This window comes from Charadrius vociferus, unplaced genomic scaffold (assembly GCF_000708025.1).
Source record: "Charadrius vociferus isolate BGI_N301 unplaced genomic scaffold, ASM70802v2 scaffold190, whole genome shotgun sequence".
Lineage (NCBI taxonomy): Eukaryota > Metazoa > Chordata > Aves > Charadriiformes > Charadriidae > Charadrius > Charadrius vociferus.
This window is the reverse complement of record NW_009646608.1, coordinates 3,949,552-3,971,644: the sequence shown is the minus strand read 5'-3', so window position 1 is coordinate 3,971,644 and position 22,093 is coordinate 3,949,552.

The following is a 22,093-nucleotide window of genomic DNA, read 5'->3' as shown; positions in this document are numbered from 1 at the left end:
AAACACACCTTCCTGTATCACTGCTGTGGCAGCAGGAAGGAATGCGCCTGAGCGGTTAAAGTCCAAATGACTAAATAAATTGTTTCAAAGCTGCAGTAGTAGCACAGAGAATCAGAGAAGTTGCTGCTATTGAGTAGTTACTAGACTTCAGGACATTTCATTGATTTCATCTGTAAAGAAACCTGTAATACACATTTCCCATTATCGCTACCTTCTGTGTCTGAGCAAAACTACCAAGTAGTAAAGCACTAGTCCAAGTGGAAATGTTGCATAGAATAACCCAAGACTTGTAAGCACCGAAGAGAAAATTATAATGGTTATCCGTTTGGTCTTTGAGAGTTATTTCTTAGCTCTTACTATTTTTGTAAAAATTATTATTTTCATCTCAGTTATTCAAATAAGAAAGTAGATAAGTGTTGCAATAAATTAAAATATAAGCAGGCTTAAGAAAATCACCCAATTCATCAGAAAATATAGAGATAGCACAACCGATGTGTGTTATTGAATCCTTTGTGAATGAAATGCTAAATCTCAAAGGGCTAACCTGGTAAAGTAATTTTAATATATAAATAGAGCAGGTGTTGCTGTGGCACACAGGTATGCTTTATTGGCTTGAACAAGTGCTTAAACACAGTTTCACAACTAGGCTAGGATGAACAACAAACTTTGTATGGACTTTATACGTTGTATAAAACCCAAGTTGAATAAAAATTCACTTACCTTGGAATAGTATTCATATTCCAGTCATGTATCTGCATGAAAGTTACTTCTTCCAAATCCAACTGGTGACCCCAGCCTGAAAGCAGAAAACAGGATGGCACAGTTCACTGAGAGCGCATAGTCTGTCACACCACAACCAGAGATTAAGACGGCACTGCAGAATAAAACACAAGTTTCTCCGTCACACCCATCCTACATTTTTTCCTGATGAGTTTATCACTCTTAATAATCTCCACTAGCCCGAGAGAACAGATAATCTGTTTTGTATAAACACAATAAATAGTGCTTCAAAGGACGCGGCGCTTATTCAATTTATCATATCAGTGATTCAAAATAAATGTAAGAAGAAAAGATGTCTAAAGAAACAGGCAGCAGGATCCCAGGGTAGAGGGTCTCAGGCTGAGTCCCCATTTTTGCTGCTGATGGGTTCTGCCATCTTAGGCCATTCACCTCACCCTCGATGTTTGTGTGTGCCTCCATAAAGCAGATCTTTAGGACCTTTTCCAGGGCTCTTTCAGTACAGTGAGTGTACAACCTGTACGGTGCGTGGCAATAACCTAGGTCCTGATCTCATCTGTGCCCTCGCTCCAGGTGACTGGAAAATGAGTGATAAAAAATAATAATAAGCTCTGAATAATTATGTATTGTCTTTGTAGTGAAGCAGGCCTTGAGCATTGTGAGCTCTCCACTGGGAGAAGTCCCATTTAAAAAATCTCCCTGACATACAAATGAATCGGATCCTGTCACATGAATGGCCTGCATTTACTATTCTTTTCACTTACCTTCCAGTCGTTCATTTTCTCAGTTGACTTGTACCTGTTCCCTGGTTTGGAAATGGAGTATTAAACAAATAAACAAAAAACACAGAAAGAACTGCTGACTCAGAAGATGCAGTATTACAACCATGATGTAAAACTATCAAACAACAAATGTGACTTCTGAATGCCTCATGATTCACATCACAAACGGCAGGGGAGGAAAGTGAAAGAGGATTTTGACCAGTACTAATGAATTTGGAACAGCACTGGATTTTGAGATCATAAGAAATTCAGAACGGGTCCAGGTTGAATTCCTGGTCTGTCTGAGCAGCAGATGTTCTTCCTGTAACCGTCGCAGCATTAAGCACTGCATCCATCACCTGTAAAGAGGCAGCACTTGGACTACCCTGACGGCAAGGACCACTCCACTATAGCCGAGAAAATCAGCCAGCATCTCAGCTCTAGGATATTGAAAATGTTTGGGAAGTTCGGGAGAACGCTTCTCTCCTCCCCAGCTCCCGACAGCTCTAAGGGTGATACCAAGGGCTGCTTGGTTCTTCTGGGATACAGGGAAGGCACGTGCTGCCTAGACTTTGAAGCTCTTAGAAAAGGTAACAGTTCATACCTGCTGCATTGGGCTTGCCCCAGGGATGGGGCATCACCCCCAGGGAGATGGACCAAAACAGAATAGGGCAGAGGCAGAAACACCACGAGTAACCTCCTGGACGTTTCAGTGAGAAGAAGGGGAGATTAATTAAGGGGAAAGCCTGCTGGCCATTAAGTGTCCTGGCGAAACTATTGTGACAATGAAGCAGTCAGTTTTCTTGTGGCTTTAAGACATCTGCCCTAAGGAAGCGTTTGCAATTGAGACTGAATCCTCTTTTTCTTAACTCTCCGATTCCCATGGGCCGGCAGTTGCCTCGCTAAATGAAACGCTTCTTTAGGGAGACCAGCTGGCCCCAGGGACTGGTAATGCAATATAGAGCCTTTCATCTCTCACCCATGAACCCAAGTCAAACAGAGTTTGGTAAACGGCCAATAACCCTCACCATCTCGGGGGCTGTTTGGTGACCTGTGCGAAATGAGGAGGGTCATCTCTGTGTCTGTTTACTAGAAGGCAAGTGTCAACTTCACCATAAAAAGGGACACGGTTACTACTCATTATCACCCAATTTAACATTCTTAAGGCAAGAGAATGAGCCCGGAAAATTCAACCATCTTACCCAACGACGGTGGTCCCAGTACATCAGGGCTTGAAGTACATTAATGAGGACAGTTGCATTGTAGCAAACCAGGCTGTGCCTCTCCTGCGGACAAGAAATCCAAGTCTGAGCTACTCACAGCGGCATGGGATTGCGGTTCTCCCCACATCTACGTGGAAATCCCCAGGAAGAATGGTTCCGTTTTTAGGTGCAGCATGCACTGAAGCATTGTTAGGAAGTTACAGATAGCTGCAGACTTCTGCAAATTTGCATTTAGAGTCTTAAACAGACATAGGCGACCTGAATAGGGACACAGCATCCAGCACTGATAGCGTTAATGTGCTGAGAAATCCTTTGCTGGAAGGCTCTGTTCCCTCACCCATCACAAATATACTGTTCTGGTTACCAAAATAGCTGTATTTGGAAGGGTTGAAGGCCAGAAGCTCACTGCGGTACCCATTCTTGCCCTATGCTCTGCTCATTTTAAGGTCAGACCTTTAGCATCAGGAACCTGTTAGAAGAAAGAGGAATCACTTTAAAAGCCACTCTGGGGGTTACCCTGGAAGGTCCGAGAGGGGAAAGGGAAGGGCAGGGGCAGATAAACACTTGGCCACATGAAAAATCAGCTGCCCCTAAATTTCAATAGATCTGCATAAACCTCCAAAACCCACCCAGAACTCCAGCCAGCTTGTTCTCCCTCACAAAGTTTCTAGTCACCGCTATCATTTTCTAGCCCTTCCACGCCATAGCAGTGATAACATTGTCGCTGTCAACTCTGAGTTACTGTTTAATCCCTACTATCTTGATTAATTGCATTAAGTTGGTATACCTGTGTTAATTAAACAGAAGATGGCAGAGGCAGCTTTTACTTTGTATTCTTTTGTGTGGATCATTTCCCAGGGCTTCACGGGTTGTGGAAAAATAACAATACAGACACACCGCGCATATTTCAGCTCAGCTGATAAAGCTATTTTACTCATACAGTGGCCCATGATTTTTTTCGCGTGTCACAGTATAGGCTTAATTACCATGCTGCTGCTGCATGGCAGCTCCCTTAGCATTTTTTTTTTTTATTTGTATTATTTGCAAGTCGTAATCATGTTTTCCTGTCATCCCCGAGCAATGTGCGTGCGTGCATACAGGCAAATGCCAAGCCTGAAAGGAAATTTGATGCGTGTCCATGAGTTGGAGTTTTCAAACTTTGGCTGAAGATTAGTACATGTAAACATAGCTCTGCCCCCTTCATCTTGGATAATTGGTCACAAATGCTACTTGACACTTCTCAAATCAGACACTTTACATACTTCTGAGCATAGCTGAACTTTTTTGGCAGGAATTAATTTGCTTTGCAACTCAGCCACTCATTCCTGGCCCGGTCCCTACTCCAGTGATTTCAGTGCAATGTTCTGCCAGTGCGAGAAGCACAGGGGCAGGACCAGATCTGTTTGCCGGCGTTGACGAGCCCGGCTTTGTTGACTCCCTCAGAAATACAATTACTGCCGTTAATGTTCTGCCCTTCGCCAGCCTTCATCAACAGTGGGATTTTTACCTTTGGGGCCCTCTCTCTCTTCCAGTTACTGTACAAGTTACATTGCAATCAGGGGACATCTCGGAAAAATGAAGAAGGCAATGTAGTATCCCCAGAAAATGCAACTTCTGACACGCCAGGACCTTTCCGCCACAGTGTCAGCTTTATGAGAGGTGGCAACAGACACCATCCACCCCCAAAAAGATTGCCTCAGCTTTCTCCTACCTCTCCTGCCAAGGGTGCACGCTTCAGCAGAGAAGGGGAATCCATTTCTGAAGTACTGCTGAAGTTTGAAGTAACTACAGAATTTCATGCTATTAAACAGCCTCCTGTTTGCTCTGACATTGCTGTGTGTTTACTCACCGTGCGCCGGTACTGCAAGAGCTGAGCAGACCATATGCTCACTTCGAAGGGCTGCCAGGTCTCAGGGAGCATTACTGTGCCTGTTCCAGGAGGAGTTTGGGGCAAGAACACATTCCATAAAAGTCTTCACTAGGAATAATGTATTTTATCTGGCGAATTATTTCTGTCCAGCCTCTGGACTAAATGGCAGTTTGTCAGCATATCCATGTACATCTATGAATAAGCAATGGAAAATATCATTCACCCTTTATTCACTGGGATGATGATAAGCCGCAGCATATTAAAAATATTTGTCAGTCTGTGCTTTTCAGCTATCAAGTGGGATGTGTGCCAGCATGCCCTCCTCGTGCTGGCTGCTTCATCCAGAAAATAGAGAGAAAATGGTGAAACAATGACAGTTCTAGAAGAGGGTGAAGGTTCACATGGGTTATTTTAGCATTACTGTGTTGCTCGTCACGAACACTAAATCTGCAAATTAGATTGAGCTCCTACCTGCAGAAGCAGGGGATGAAACTTTGCTCTGTTCTTCAGGTATAGACCGTGAGAGAGGCAAATGCCTGGTCACGCACTCACCTTGGCTTGGTTCTCAGGGCTTTGTACACTTCAAAGGATTGACGAGGAGGAGCCAGGACAGAAGCAGTTCATGTGGTGTTTCTCCAGCCTCTGGTACCTTGTGCTGTGAGTGAGAGCAACAGTCAGGGAACCGGCTGCATCAACCATCTCTGTGCACGTGGTCCCTGTGCTTTCTAGTCATGGTCTTGTGAGGCTTCATCCCTAGAAAAGAAGGGTAGCTGGTGTTACAAGAGGTATGGCAGATTCACGGTAGAGAAGCAAGTGTCCTTGTTGCCCCTGAATTTGCCATGGAATAATGCAAGATAAGACATTGCATGCTAGTACGTCTTGGGTTTTCATAGATTCTTACCTTAAATTAAACAGATGGAGATGTATCTTGCTTCCTCCTGTTTAACTCTGATGTTGGAACCATTATGGGAGTAGTGGGTATGATATTTATAGGTGAACAAGGCAGCAATTGGCAAAGAGATGCAACATAGCTCTAAAGGCTGAGCTGAGGAGGAGGCTTAGTTTCCATTGCTATTATATATCACTATAAATTCAGCTTTCAGGTCCTAGACATTTTAAAATAACATGTCTAGTGTTAGAATAGAAGAGTATCAGAAAAGTGAATTACAGGTTACAGGCTTCTAGTATTTGCAGTAAAAGAACTGCTATCGTAATTACACCTATAGAGTATTCATTTATGTTGTTATTAGGGGAAAAGGATGGTAGAATTAGGATGTATGGAAAGAAAACCCTGCAGAAGGGGAGCCAAATAATTTAGCTGGGACAAAGAACTATGGTGGCTGCTCAGCACACTTCTGTTTTCAGCACGTGAGCTCACTGTGCGTGTGTGGATCTGCAATGTCCCGTGATTTAGGAGAAACCACTATAGATCACTGATATCTGGTACAAATGGGAACAAACCACAGCCCACAGAAAGGCCTGACCTCACACACAAACCACCAGATTGGGAGCTGGGTGCCTTTTTGTACCATTGAACATCTCCATAGTCTTTGCTCGGAGAGAACGGAAATTGGGCAAATGATTCCCTGAGCTCGATGCTTCGCAGACAAAAATCCTTTCCCATCATCAAAAAAAAAAAAAAATCAAACCCAGATTTCTGAATATTTGAAATGAGACTAAAATAAGAAAAAAATATATTTTTTTTCAGGGTAAAGGTGAGCCTCCATTTTGAATCATTATTTTGTGGTGGGGGTAACTGGCCATTATGAGTACATAGGTACACACTGTTGTAAATCCACTGTTGTTGCCTCCTGAATGTCATTACTGAAAGTAAGTGAACTGTTGCTTCAGTGGCTAAAGATTTATTTGCTTAATGCCCGGTGTCATCAACAAATTCAGGCTGGCAATGACGTCCTACTTGTCTAAGCTAATATGCAGCTTTGCACTCTCCTTGTTTTTCTTCCCATTCAAACTTATGGCTTAGTGTTAACGTCTGCCGCAAACCAACGTTACAGCTGAGGTGAACGATGTGACGAATGACACACAGTTTGCATGTAGATAATTGGAAGTCCGGCTGAGCAGATCACATTATTTAATGTATCATCATTATGTTTGTGTTTAAAAAGCATCTAAGCATTATGTTTGTATTTTAAAAGCGTCTAAACAATATTATTTCTTCTATAACTCCATCTCTTCAGCACTTTGACACCAGGGATGAATTGTGTTATGCATTTTGGTAGAGATTTGTTTTCTAAAACATGACGGAACCACTTGGAGCTTAAATCATTGCTGTAATAAGTTAGAAAGTTGTCCCTACTTGAGAAAACCCTTGTGTCAGGAGTAAAACTCCTTGTTTGGCTGTGCTGCAAGAAACAGGGTGATATTTAATTATGACAATTCAAACTCGTCTGGTTTCTCCAAGTGCAGACTCTATCGATTTACAGTACTAATATAGAAAAGGTGGAATTTAAAAGCTGGTTTATTTAGAAACTTACTTATTCTTAAAAATGTCTGTTCAGCTCGTTTTTAAATTTGATTTCTTATCCCAGGTGAATTACACTGCATTTCTGAATCTCAAGAACTGTTTCTGCATGATAACAGCTGATCGAAGTACAAGCATAGTTCAGTGATTTTGACTGTAAGATTTTTGTTTGTTGCTTTCTTGGACAAGGGTGTTTACGAAAGAGAAATTAAGAGCACCAGAGACAGAATTACAGACCACGGTTAGCGTATGAGACCTAATATTAGTATAGGACCCCAATCTGTAAGATCAGTGGCAAATGAAACCAGCTTTCAGACAGAATCGGTGTCTTGTTCAGAAAAAACAGTAAGGAAAATCCATGCCACTGTTTCGGCATGACAAATGAACTTAGGCAAGTTGAAGATAATCATGATTATTTAATATTCCACAGCTTTACAACTTGATACTCTGTGGACAAAAGACCAGAAGGCTGCTGAGTCCAAAGTTTTGAATCTTTGGGTCAATATGCTTCTCATGTCTTCAGCATTTAGTTTAATTTAGGAGGAAACAGTTCTGAGCTAAGATAAGATCTCAAACAAAATTGACGTGGACTCACAACATGGCCTAACATAACAATTTAATCTATCCTGTGCTTCCCCTGAAAGAAGGCTTAATAACTGTGGTATGATTTCACCTGCTGCTTCTAACATTTGCTCATTCTTTTTTCCTGAGCAAATTTGGATTATCAGATGGTGAGCAGCTTTGTTCCTGGTAGACAAACTTGAATTCATTTAGGATTAATAACAATGGGTTCAATCTTGGATTCAACAGCAGTCTTAATGAATGGAGTCCTTGGAAGACAAATATTTGTTTGCTTTAAAGAGAAATAATTAATTCTCAGTTTTCCTGGGTATCGGGTGATTACAGCACATATCACAAAATGTTTCCCCTGTGTATCCAGCCTTGGGCGTACGAAATGCAGGAACATTCCCCAAGCCCTGGCATTGCAGATACAGGCCATTTTGACCCGCTTATTTCAAAACCTGAAGTTTCACAATGAATTATTCGGTGTGAGGAAAAACGTGACTCTTACTCACAGCATTATCTCAGGCCCTCTTGGCGATCTGATGCTGGGAGGTAAGGAGAGAGGAAGGTCCACGTCGCTGCGATCCATCAGCAGTCGTAGGTCAAGGCAGGACTACTCAAATGGAGGAATCCAGGCTGGATCTGGATTTTGGCCCAATCCTCTCCATTGTCTTAGACGTGGGCATCTTCCAAACTCCTGTGGGAAATCTTGCTTTCTTTACTACTTTCCCTGTCTCTTGGGAAGCAACCGGAGCACACACCACCTCCATGCCCGGCCAGGGAGGAGCTGGCTGAGCCGCCGGGCTGCGCTGCACTGCCCAAAACTGAGTACCCGCTGACCTCGGGAAAAATGAGCAGACTTCAGTAAATTTACCCTGTGGGCAATTTTACCCTGAAAAAAAACCATCACCCACGTTGCTTGAGTTTAGGACAACAAATTAGAGCTTTTCATACGCACTGGAAGCTTTTTTTTTTTTTCCCTTTTTTTCTCTTCCCGCCCACCCCCTCACACCCCCCCAGTAACATCCAGTTGCTTAATTCTATTTGAAATCACCCGGGGTAGGCACCTAAATACCGAAATAATCTTGTCCTTCATGTCTGTCAACATCTTGAGGCACCTAGCCACCTTTAGAGATGTGGTGTGAAAGCTTGTGAACGATGCAATCGAGGAGGGAAACAAAAGACAAGTATCCCTATTTGCTGCCCAAGAATCCACAAAGAATGCTGCTTCAGCTCTGCTCTGATTTCTAATTAGATTATGAGTGATGTAGGACTCTGAAGCCAAGCTGGAGTTTGTGCTAGCACTTTGCATGTATGAATGACAAAGGGACACCACTTTCATATTGATTTAAGCAAGCCGGTGGAAGAATGTTTAAACATCAAGTGCTTGATGCCCCAGTTTGCCGGAGCACCTGGAAATATCAAATTAATTCCAGGTGTTCTGCCATTAAGACAGGCTTGCTGCTTTTACAGCCACACACACAAAGTGTGGCTCCCAGTTCCACAAATGAAAACTGAGTGGTTTCTGCTCCTAATGCCTCGATAACTCTGACATATTGCAAGTTCTGGAAAGAATTTTAATCTACATAGTTTTTTTTTCAATGGGGAGGGGAGCGAGGGGGGAGGGATTTTAAATATGCTGCATACAATTTGTGATGGTCATCTCTAAAATGCAGCTCCATTATCCTTTTCCATTTGGAATGAATGAGGCTAATTAATTTCAGGCCATACTTGATGAGGTCAGCACCATACGAAGGGTGCGTGCTAGACATTGCTAATCTCTTTCAGCTGAGAGTGATGAATTAAAGATGAAGCATTCCTTTGCAGGCCTAATTTAGAATGTATATCAAAAACCTACAGCAAATAATACTATACCCTACAACAAAGGAAAACTTGTTCTCTCAGGCTCCCATGTAGGGTTGATTTTAAAGGCATTTTCATTTCACTTTGGAATTCCAGCTGTGGATGGGTGAAACAGTTCAGAAAATTCAAGCTTTCTCTCTTTCTATTGCTTTTATGGACAAAAGTAGGCAAGGGGGGGGCTAAGGGGAGAGAGAAACTGGTCAGTGTTTGATCCTGTATATACTGTGATTCCGACTGTACGCTCAACATTTAGGAAAGCTGCCAGGGTCTTGTGTTCCCCGAGTACCTGTGACGTGACACCCCCCCACAGCGCCCTCGGAGATTTTGCTGTCGGGTTTTTTAAGTCTAAGGGGAAAGCTATCAAGCGTCCCGTTTTGTTCGGCATCATCTCAAGGATGTTTTTGTCGGACGTCGCAGGCTTTTCCCCGGGAAGCAGGATGGGTCTGGCAGTTCTGCTGGGTCAGCCGGTGAGGACACAAGAGCTTCCAAACCAACACGGAGCTGTATTTCTCCTGGTGTTTTTGCGGGGGGGGGAACCACACAAAAAAGCCACCTCCCTGCGCAAAAAGGATCTTGTTGCATCTAGGAGCACAAGTAGCAAAATCTGACAGAAAAAGTCACCGCGAGAGCAACCACACCAGCTCTGGGAGCAGTACAAATTGCTACAGAGCTCTCAAATTTGCTGGACTTGGGGCTCAGCCAAGCTTTGCCACCTTTCCCTTCGGCAAAGCCCCCCCCCGAAAGTCCACAGGGGTTTCCCCCAAGTGAGGGACTGCAGGATTTGGCCCCATGGGCAGCGAGAAATTAACCTTAATTGTCACTTCGGTAAAACGGGGACTATGAAATCCTAATCCAGCCTCAGAAGGCAGCTGAAAACAACAGACCACCAGCTTCCCCACCACTTTGCTCTTTAATACCTGGCAGTTTCTTGAAATTCTTGACAGGTTGCTGCAGCGAGTCGAAGTTCCCAACTGGTGGCCGTAAGCGGCTGCCGTCTTTGTATCCCAGTAGTCCTCATTAGAACAAAGCTGCTTCGAATTAAATCCAATCTACATGCCGAATCAATCTTTCAACCCTTTGATTGCTTCTGAAAATATTTATATTTCTTAATAATGCACATTTTGTCCTACAGCCTGTGATTAAACCCAGACAAGGTCCGGAGAAGCCTGAAGTATATGTGGAAGGGGTTATTTTGGACAGGAAAAGAAAGATAAAGAACACAGGTTTTTCCTATTGTGAAACCATTAGAGTGTATAAATCTAGCAATTGCAGTTGTATAAGCATCAGAGTGGGGTTGTAATAAATACAGATTGGAGTATTATAGTAACCAAATGGAGTTTATGGATTATGTTCACTAGTTCATATTTCTCAGCTACTACAATCTAACTAGCACAGTGCTGCATTCAGCTCTATTAATATTCCCTATTAATATTCTCTTTACATGTGTGTGGGGGGAAAAAAAGTCAGGAATCAACTGCTGCTCTGTGTAAAACAAACATGTTTAAAGAATCATGCCCTCCAAAGAAAAAAAATAAACAAGGGGATGCTGTAAAGCAACTGTGTTAGAAGGGCACAGGCTGTGGCTGGCTGAAATCGGCTCCGTTCTGCCCAAAGTTAATAACTTCCATCTGAGTGAGAATCTGGCCCTAATGCAGGGCATTTGCTGTGTGAAAATTAGGATGTAAAAGTGAAGACAATAACTGCTACTATCCTTTAGCCGGGTACATTTTTAAGGTGGTAAATAATAAGCTTTGGCTAGAGATGAGAAACACACAAAGGCTTTGAAGCTGTGCTTTGTGGTAAATAGCATATTATTCCCTCCTCAAAAAGTAGCATACATCACAGGTAAGATATGTGGAGATGAAGGGAAGGATACATTCCTTAGCTGAGAAGTACCCCGGATAGGGCCTGATCCTCCAGAGTGGGAATTTGCCGTCGATTAAGAAGGTAGCCGTGGCTGGGGACACAGATCAGATAAAGGCACTGTACCTGTCTCCCTCCCTAAACATAAATGACTGCCCTTGTCTGTAATAAAAGGGAAAAATTGACTTCGGAAAACATGCCACGATAAATCTCCTTGGATAAAGTAGTAAAATGCCTGGGTGAGAGGGAAGGAAATCCTAGAAACTAAAAATATATAACGCTTGTTTAAAATCGTTGTCATCAGCAGCATCACATGGTAAATACAGCTAATGCACTTTATCAGTGGGCTGGTAAATGCTTGTGGTAGTTTTGCTTGTGATGGTTTCCCGTTTTATAAAGGACAGAAGGAAATATTTCCGGTTAAAATATTATTCATTGATTCTTTCATCACATATTTCATTATATCAAGCTGCAATTTCCTAAATATGTTGGGGGAGTGGTATTATTATTATACATATACTGTGAGTCTTGACAGCTATTTTGCATTAATGTATGATTTGGATGCTCGGTCTTTAAGGTAGAGAGAAGGGTTGGGTTTTTTTATCGTCACCAAAAATAAGGGGAGAGAAGTGATGAGAAAAAAAAGCTCTCACAAATAAGGACGGATCCAAAATCTAATGACATGCATGAAAATCCATTTCTGGATCAGGCCCCAGGCAGAACATTATATTGTACGACCAGTATTTTCTGAATGTCTTCTATTGTTTGACAATCCTGATTTCACACTAAACTTGGAGTTCGTTTCCAAACAGAAGCTTTTTGTACAGAAACTTTAAATCATATCCCTTCGTGAACACACACATACCATAGAGGATATTGTCTTATTAAAGAGTTTAAGCCTAAAGGTGTATGCCTATTTTTAAAAGAAATTTTCTGATTGTAGATAACTGCTCAATTTGATTTAGTGTCCAATGATAGTGATGGGGTTGATAACTGAGCATTCATCGGTAATTCATCTTGTGCTAGTAGAAATTTACAGCAAAGCAGTGCTTTCCCAACACTGACAAGTCCTATTAATCTTCTTCAGACACATTTCAATAGGTGTCTCCATCTGTGCCCAACATCTAAACACTCTGGCATCACTAGGGACTTGGAGACACCTTCATTTCAGGTTACACTAGTGAAAATGTGATACTAGATTGTACTCTATTTTTAACCTAATTCTCTCTTTTCATTCAATTAGCCTTTCTTGCCTGCATTTTTCTGCTCATGTGTAACATCCTTTTCCCAGGAAGAGCTTAAAAATGAGATTTAGTTACTTAAAGAGACAGAATCTGCCGGGGCAAGAGCAACCAAGAGCTTAATACATAAAAGCAGCAGAATAAAGCTCACGCGTACAGCGCAGAGACCAAATCACCAGCCACAAAACACGTCCTGTGCAGCATGCCCATGACATTCCCCTCCTGATGCACCTCTTGCAGGCGTCGTTCGCTTAGGACGAGTCTGAAACTAAACGCCCCACCTCCAGCTTTCCAAATTTTAAAACAATTGCAGAGTATTTGGGGGTTGAAATCCAGTACGCACCAAAACCATCTCTGTTTGTTCAGGCTGTAGGGGGATCACCACCATACATCCCCACTTTGCTTTACGTATACGGCTAATGCATGAACAAACACGGCACAGTCAAATTACAGCAATAACATTTATGGGTGGATTACGTTCCAACTTCCTCGCTTATTATTAAAAGCAAGTAAATTGCAAAGCACATGGAAGAGGTAGGGTGCAAACGCGGGCGAATTTCCACTCGGAACCAAATGTTGTTTTTTCACTTTCAAAGCTGTGATGAGTTTGCTAGCAGACGCAGCGCAGCTTTACAGCTTACTCATTCAAAAATGTGTGTTTGGGTTCTTTTTTTCCCTCCTCACTCCATTTATGCTTGCCTTTCAAAGAAGAGCAGATGCACACCGCTTGGGTTTGGGTGGCTCCTACTTGCTCTGAACTTTCCTCTGAAAAGAGCAACCCACGAGCCGTGCGTCTGCTTTGCAACTCGGAGGCAGTTTCAAACTTTGTTTCTGGCTTTATGAAGTTCTCTTGCGGATCGTATTATAGATCTAAATGACCTTATTGTAGGTGGCAAGTTTAAATGTGCCATATTAATAACTTGTTATCCAAGACAAATTAAGTCCTTATGTGTCAAAAGCACTCTGCTCTGGATTACCTACAAGACAAGTATTTATTGAATAAACGTTGGATCCAATTTCATTTTAATGTGACTGACTGTATGCTTCAGTCCCTTAGAATGAGATAAAAACACTCAAACCTATAACTGTGTTGCAACATTACACCTAACTTGTCTGTTTCTATTATTGTCGCTTTAGTGAGGGATATCAAAAATGTTTGGGGGGGTTAAGGATTATTATTATTATTATTATTATTATTATATTATTATTATTATTATTATTATTATTTTTATGAGAAAGGAGAGGGATAGAAAAAAAGACTGGCATTCAGCCTAAAGAGAAATCATTGAAACAAATTAATCCTATGCCGTTTAAATTGACATGGTAATCCATCATCAGCAAAGGGAAACTCTGAAAGCAATCTAGAATCTGCAGTGTTCTTTCACTGGCCCTCAGGCACAAAGACAGATAGTAAAAGAGGAAGAGGGGGGAAAAAAAAAAAAATCATAAAAGTTCGCAGCGCCTTAGCAAAGGGAAGGGCTGGAGAGAGCAGCTTTCACTTTTTCCTGCTTTCAACCATCCAGTTCAGAAAGCAATGCTGATTAACCTTCAGCCGTCGCCTACTAACATTTACTTCTGTGTGTCAAATCGTCTTCGGCTGCTGAGATATGAGTAATTTCAAATAGTGCAGAGCCCCCCATCCTATATAAACTCCACCATTGAAAACTCTGCCAAACATCAACTTGGGCATTTCTGCTTACAGAGGGCCTTTTATTAGCCTAAACTTGATCGTTCCAAATGGACAATAAATTCTATCTTCACAGCCCTGGAGAAAAGAGCTGTGCTATCCTTCGGAGTTTAATAGGCAGGATTTTCATAGAGCTAGCGTGAAAAAAATGGGGGGGAGGGTGTTTGGGTTTGGATTTGGGGTATTATTTTTTTTTGTCTATCCCCTGCTTTCTCAGCAGGATTGTCCACTATAATATATGTTTCCCAAGGGTTTTTTTCAATCTAGTTTTAAATATCTAAAGTGATGAGACTTTGTGCACCTTCAAAATTTTATTATACTTATGGTCAGAAGAAAACATAAACCTCCTGGGCCTTGAAAGCCCATTGCAATACAGCCATTATCCCTATAATGTCAACAGAGCTACAAAACTGTCTAGAAATAAACCTTTTAAGAACAGCTTTCTTTGCCTCGTGTTTTCTTTTAAGGTCAGTGGTGCATCTCTTTTTGGAAAACGTTTCCCCTCTCTGGCCAGGTTCAGCAATCTGAAATAGAATGTACGTTACTAAACGAATAGGTTTAATTTTAGACGCTGAAAAAACAAATAGAAGAAGAGAGCTAGGGCAGGAATAATGCCTTTCAGTTAGAAACAGACATAGTAGAAAGAAAAAGTCAGAACTTTAGTGCCAGGGGCAAAGGGGTGAAAGGCTGGCTAATATGAACCATATCCAACATCTGCCCTATTTTAATTTAGCAGGGATAAAGTTTCTTCTTTTTTATTATTAAGAAAACTTTATGTGGCAGAGAAACCCATGAGCTGCGTTATCAAAACGGGTTTATTGTCACACTGAAACTTAGAACTATTAAGAGTCGGAGGGGCAAAGAGATAAAAACTCCCCTTCTCTCTCCTTTTATACTCCGTGACAAGCCTGGGCTCCGGTCCTGCTGTCTGGGATGTCCTTTTCATGTCTTTATGAAGTACTGCACTTGGGGCTGTAATATAAAGGGGAGGTTAATTGTTCAGGATGGGTCCAAATGATTGATTCTCCAGGTTAAAATAAATAAATAAATAAATAAATAAATCTGAAGATTTAAAACAAAATAACTGCGGCAAAGATGTTTGCGGTAATAACCCTCAGAGCTGAGTGATGGTGGTGGGGTACAACAAGTGTAAAGAAGGGCTGGACTGGGGACCTGCTTGAGAAATGGCCCAAACTGCCAGGCTGGAACATAATCTCTCTCCACCCAAAAGTTTTCCACCTCAATAGTGCAAATTCGACTATAAAATAACAAAGTATACTAAAACATATGTGAGTAGCTGTAGGAGTAAAAGAGCAAATTGGTTTCTGACAAAAGAAGGATGAATACCTTTGGATAATCTAAAGTTAGAATTTGATTGAAAGCATAACATTCCTTTAAGCATCAATATGCTTAGGATCCAAAATACGGTTATTTTATTACCAGTTAATACTTAGATCAAAGCAAAACACTGTAGCTGGAAGGGACGTTCTCTCTGGAAATAAAGTTCCATGTAATTATTTCCTATTAAAAACTAAAAGTGGTCTTAGATTCAAAAATTTGTGCTTCCTTACATGTGATATAATGCAAGCTTGTCAAGAGAGAGCAGACGTGCTGTTTTTCACTGTTCGCTGGTGTCCCTTTGCTTTAAAGTTTTCAGTTTAGCTTTAACCCTTTGAATGTGAAAAATTCTCATCCAATTTACCTCAGTCAAACACAGGGGATTGTTCTGGATAATATTGATTAATATCTCACAAACAGAAATTAGAATTTTATGTAAACTAGCACCATTTTAAATAAAGTCTCCAAACATAAGGAAGTAAAATAAAAAGAAAATGATATGGCGATTGATAGGCAGTTGAAGCTTAAACCTTAAATTGCAAACAAGTATTTTACTATTGGGTAAACAGCCCATTTTAATTCCATTTGGGACACGGAGTTTAAAATATGCACTCAAAATATTTCCAAGAAAGCTGCAACCTTTCAGAGGAAAGAGATAGGAATGTATTTTAATTATGAGGTTATAAATATGCAATCTATTATTTTTTTTTTACCATCCCCTAATGTGGTATGCAACATTGTTCAGATGCAGTTATACATCTATCTGTCTGTCTCTATTCCTGTCCAGGGTTTTTATTTTGTTTGGGGTTGGACTTTTTTTTCCTGATAGTTCAATGCTTATTCATGTCACCTCCGAGGCAGGCCTTGGGAAAAAAAAAAAAGGATCTATCTTTCTGTATTTATAAACTACTGCAGAATAAATAGGGAATGGTTCCTTTTTACAACTGATGGGCTAGTATTATAAGCAGCAATATGAAATATTTAGGCACATTGTTTCAGGCTTCTGATTCTGCTAATTATTTTTGATCTGTCACTCAGAAATAAAATAAAAAAAACTTTAAAGAGTTCATTAGGACTGCGGAAAGGAAGAGGAGTCAGATATAAGGCACCAATTATAATTCGGTTTTAACTTTTTTTTTATTTTTTGCTGACTCCTCAGCTATATTGTTTAGTAGAAGGATGGCTACAATATAATTCTGTATTAAGAGCTTGTTAAATGGAGAAGGAGCTGAGACCTTCAGCTGGGATATTGTTTGCTAGCTCAATTAGTATCCAAAGAATTTGAAAGTACAATAAATGTATCTGAAGATCATATCTAAACATACTTACCGAAAAGTACCCACCTCCCTCAGCAGTTTACATATTTTTGCTTTCTGACTGGGAGGGAAAAAAAAAAAAAGGCAGTTCAGATGTATAGGTTAAGACTGGCGTATGGCACGGTTTGTGTGAAATACAAAGAAACCTGTATTTCACTCAACAATTTCATTGCTTAAACATATAGTTTAGAAGCATCTTTTCCTTAAACATGTGGTTCAATAGCATTTTCTTCAAAGGAACAATTCAATGTGTTAAAAGATTTAAGAACAAAGAGTGTGCTGCAAAATGCAAATTCTTACAGTGTTATACTGTGTATGCAATTATGTATGTAGGCAGATAGATATAATTTGAGAGTTATTAACTTTCAACATCAATGATGTACTCTGAATCAATACAATGTAACTACCTATTAAAATATAAACCAGGTGTGTTACCAGGCAAATACAGCCTGAGAAGCTTTTCTAGATTTTTTTTTTTCTTTCAAGATTACAGCTCTACTATGGACAAGAAGCTCAAGAGATTGCTGCTGGTCCTAAAGATGGAGATTGCTTTGCTTTTTGCAATATCTGACCCTTCTAGAATGTTTCGTTTCCTCCAGGTTTGGGGAAGAAAAAAAAAAAAAATAAACAAACCTCTGAAATGGTGTAAAGGGAATGAATTGTCTCACAAATACCCGTACATTTACGCAGCTCCTGGTGCATGGGAAAGAGGAAAGTTCCCTTTCCATTTTTCCTTTGGCTGAAGGGAGGGGAATGAAAGGAGCAGAAATCATTTTAAGCCTCCTTCCCCCCCCCCCCCACCGTGGGAACCCCCTCTCGCAAATCCCTTTCTTCTGCCCACCCTCCCCCAGACACAGAGCCCAGTGCAGTTAACCTTGGAGCAGCGCTGGGGAGGGAAGGGTTAATGAAACCCAGCTCTTTACGACCTCCAGGGTCAGACTCTTCCTATCTGCAATCTAAGGAATTAGGTAAGGAGGTTATAAGATTATAGTGAAAGGAGTTATAGGCCCTCGTAGCCTCACACCTGAACATATTGGGCTAATCCACTGGGATTCTTAAAAATCGCTTCAGCTATGGAAAACTGTTAATTAGGCTGAGTCTATCCCGAGGTTTCCTGTTGCATTAGTGATCCAGCCGAGCTGCCTGCACTCTATAGGCTCGCATGAAATGCACTTAATATGCCTATATTATTCTCCCCCCCCTTCCTTCTCCACAAGTAAAACCAGCATCAGCCACCGATTTCGGGAGAAAGCAAAGTTTGGGGTGAAATTCAGCCCGAGAGATGAACAAAAAGTCATTTCCCCCTCTCACCCCGGGTGCCCGGCAGGCTATTTGCAGCTGTTTCTAACTTCAGTGTTTGTTTACAGTAGCAAAATTAGCACTTGGAGGAGAAGTGAAAAGCTGTTTTCACATCAGTTTTACTCCTCGGTTCCTAGCTTTAGATGTCTTTCCTCCCTCCCAGCAATCAGCATCATTTAAAGTGCGGCTCAAAACTTTCTCTCGCTCCTTTGCCTTAGCTCTCTGCAGCCGCATCCCATTTTCTGCTGAAGAAAAATACACCGGGAGAAGGTGGCGTTTGAACACGGCCCACACATATGTGATTCGAGGCCAAAAAAAAAAAAAAATATCCCGAGCATCCCTAAAGAACATATTTTTAACGCCGCTTGGCAGAGCCCTGCCCTCCTCCCAGCGTTCTGCCCTTTGGCACTTAGACATTTGCTTGTCTCCAGCAAAGCTTTCTTTAATCCGCCGAGACACCCCAGGGCTGTACCTGAGCCACGGCTGAATCGCTCCCTACGACCGACAAAATCCTGCAGCAGCAACTCCCCAACCCCAATACTTAAAGCACGGGCTGGTTTTAGCCATTTTGTCATTTGCAGAAATGTTGATTTTTTTTTTTTTTTTTGGTGTCATTTGTGGTCACCCTCGAATGGCAGTAATCTGTAGAGAGCTGGAGGGAGGGTGGGGGGAGGGAGGAGAGGGGAGAACAAACTTGTAGGAGAAGGATTTAAAGCCCTCGCATATGAGCTGGAAGTGCCCTCGCTTCTGCTGCTAGAGACCCCCCTGCCTGGTGGACACACGGGGTTGGAGACCCCTCCACTTCACCTCAAAGTCAGGCGCCCGTTTTCTCCAGCCCTCGCCTTCCCCTCGCTCCTGGGTCTTTTGTCCCCATTTTCGTGGTGTCTCAGCATTGCTCTACAGAGGCGACTTTTCTCTGCCTCTCCTGGATTTCCTCTGTAGCATTTCTAGGCTCCCACTCGCCTGCTCTCCCCCCGTTTGCCTCTTTCATCTGTGTCCCTGATCCCTCTCCAGCTGATGTGATTCTTTAGAAATGTGGGTCTTATCCCGTCCCTACCTTTGCCGGGGCTGATTAGATATTATTTTTTCATTGGCTCTGCTACAATGGGTTCCTCCCTTTAATCTCTCGATATATTTTCCCCCTCCCGGTATAACCAAATCCATGAAATTCACAGCCTCTCTCTTTGACACGACTGGCTCGTCTAATCACTCCATATCGATTTCCCTAACTCTTTTCATCCAGCTGAAGACACATCTTAAAACACTCCAAGCCAGAGTGTGCTCTTTGCTTTATACACACTAATAAAATGATTTACCCTTCTCTCTCTGCTCTCCTCACAGGAGAAAATCGTTCAAGTCCCGGCTATTTGTGTGTGATCAGTAAATATTTAGTGTGGCGACATCTTCAGCTCCTCTCCTGATCAATACACAACCCAACAGGAGGTGGACTATTGTCCGGGTAGTGACTTGCTGAGATCTCCTTTAGATGAATTCTTTGCCCCCCATACAGCCTGTTATGATTTATCCTCGAAGGTAACCAGTAAAGAGAAATCGAGGCTTTAAAACCGTCTGTTTCTAACCTGTTTACCGTGACATTAAAGCACCTAAGCAAGGAATGGCTTATTCTTCCCTGTCTCCCATCTCCCTTTGATGGGCTGACAATTCCAAAGCGCTGCTAGAAAATGAATATCAAACCGGGCAGCCGTCGCACGGTGGCTTCGCATCCCTCTGCCCCTCTGTCCCCTCTTCCCCGGCCCCTGCAGCAAAAACCCCGTCTTGTCTCTGCGCTGCAATGCCACGATAAAAAGGCGACTGCCCGCTCCCACTCTGCGACATCTCCGGGCACCGGACTCTCTCCCACAGCTCTGCCCCGGCGGGTGGGTGACCAAATGCCCAGGGATGGGGGGTACCCCAGCAACTTGCAGCCCACCTCCCTCCTCCTCATCATCATCGCATCCCGCAGCTCTGCCTGCCCCAGGATTAGGCTGAAGCAGGGCTGGGGGCTGATGGCTTTTTTGGTTATTTGTCTGTTTACGTTTTGGGCTGGTTGATGGTTGGTTTTGGTTTTTGGTTTGTTTTTTTTTTTTTTTAACAACCTGGAAAATCTGGACTAAAATTAAAAAAAAAAAAAAATACTGTAATAATGGAAATGGAGAAGAGCTTAAAGCCCGGTTCCTGTGGTTAACCATACACGAGAGCTTTCCCAGGGTGATAAAATGGACAGAAAGAGAAGTTCATGTGTGTGTGTGTGTGTGTGTGTGTATGTTTTATCCTGATCTGTTATTTCACTCCTGGGAAAGCCTATGCCTCGAATAGGAAATATTTCCAGTTGTAATTACCCCAGGACCGTACGCTGTGTGCCCGCTGATCTCCGGTGAGATGTGTGTGCAGCACACCCAGGCGAGACAGCTACGCCTTGTGTGCGTGTGTCTGCCTTTGATGCAGGGCTGGGTGCCTATACACAATAGATACACGGTTATATCTGTAACGTGTGTGTGCGTGAGTGTGCTTACTCGCATCATGCGCTGCAGCCCACAGAAGTGCCCAGCTATTTATTTTATTCCCGGGTGTGTGCATTTGCACATAAGCTATAGGTCGAAGGCGTTTATGTCTGGAAACGTACATGGCGTGCATACGGGCTGCATAAATATATGGCTGTGTGTTATATGTGTGTTACGGATGTGCGACTGTTATTCAAATCTAAAACCAGCTACATCCACCTGTTAACTTTGTTTAGAAACCACTTTCACTAATGGCTTTTCGCTAACTTATTCAGTCCGTTACTCGAGTATAGGAGGCAATGGAGGGGAAAAATCCATATGAAACCCTGCTTACAGCCTCTCTTCGAGAGGACACTTTACACACCTTGCCTAGACAGGGCTCCTATAGAGCGCTTATCTCTCGAATATATCTTTATACTAATGCATACTTAATTGGTCTGTCTTGACTGTCCATATAAAACAATTTAATTAGGGTGCTTTCTGCTTTGGGAAGAAAGAAAAAAAAATCTGCCCAGCATTTATTGTATTTAGCACCAATACAGGCAGAAAATGTTGCACAAGTTTTTGGTTGAAAGAGCACCTATGTGTCCATTGAAGGGCGTTGATCCGAAAAGACAGAGAGGACAAGTAAAATCGATTTGAAGCGACCCTCTCTGTCCCTTTCACACCATTCAGACACTCCATTCCTTCTAAGACAAAGACCCAGCGCCTTGGGAATGCTGGCAAGGGGGAAAAAAAAGGAGAAAAAAAAAAAGAAAAAAAAAAAAAGGGCTTCAATCCCCCCAAGCAAAAGGGAGAGCTCTGAAATTCCTTCATATTGCTGTTATTTACCCCCCAAGATATGTTCAACTCCAGGATTTTCTTCAATTCGGCGTCTAACATTGCTGCTGCGAGGAATGTCCCTGGAAGGGGAGGAGGTAATTATGGCTATTAGTGCTGCGAGCCCAGCCTCAACCTTGGTCACTCGCAGGCTTTTAGGGTTAAAATAGCCCTCACCTCTGACCCCTGCGGAGCAAAGTTGTAGCTATCGCCACAAGTTGGGCCAAAGTTTTCAAATCCAGGGCTGGGCAACACCGGAGGGGGGAAACTTCTCCCTGGAATTATTTTTGGTTGGGATTTAAATCATCTTTAGTCTATTTAATTGCCTTTCCCTCCTCCTTTTGCCAAACAATCCCGTTTGGAGAGGTGGAGGGCGGGGGGGATCTCGAAATGCCCTGCTCCCACTACCTTTCCCACTGCTCTCTTAATTTAGGTTTAATTTGGCAGTTTGTTTTCAAGCATGAAAATGGTTATCATCAAACTGAATTACTAGGTCATCCTTTCATCCACGGACCTCAAGAATAAACG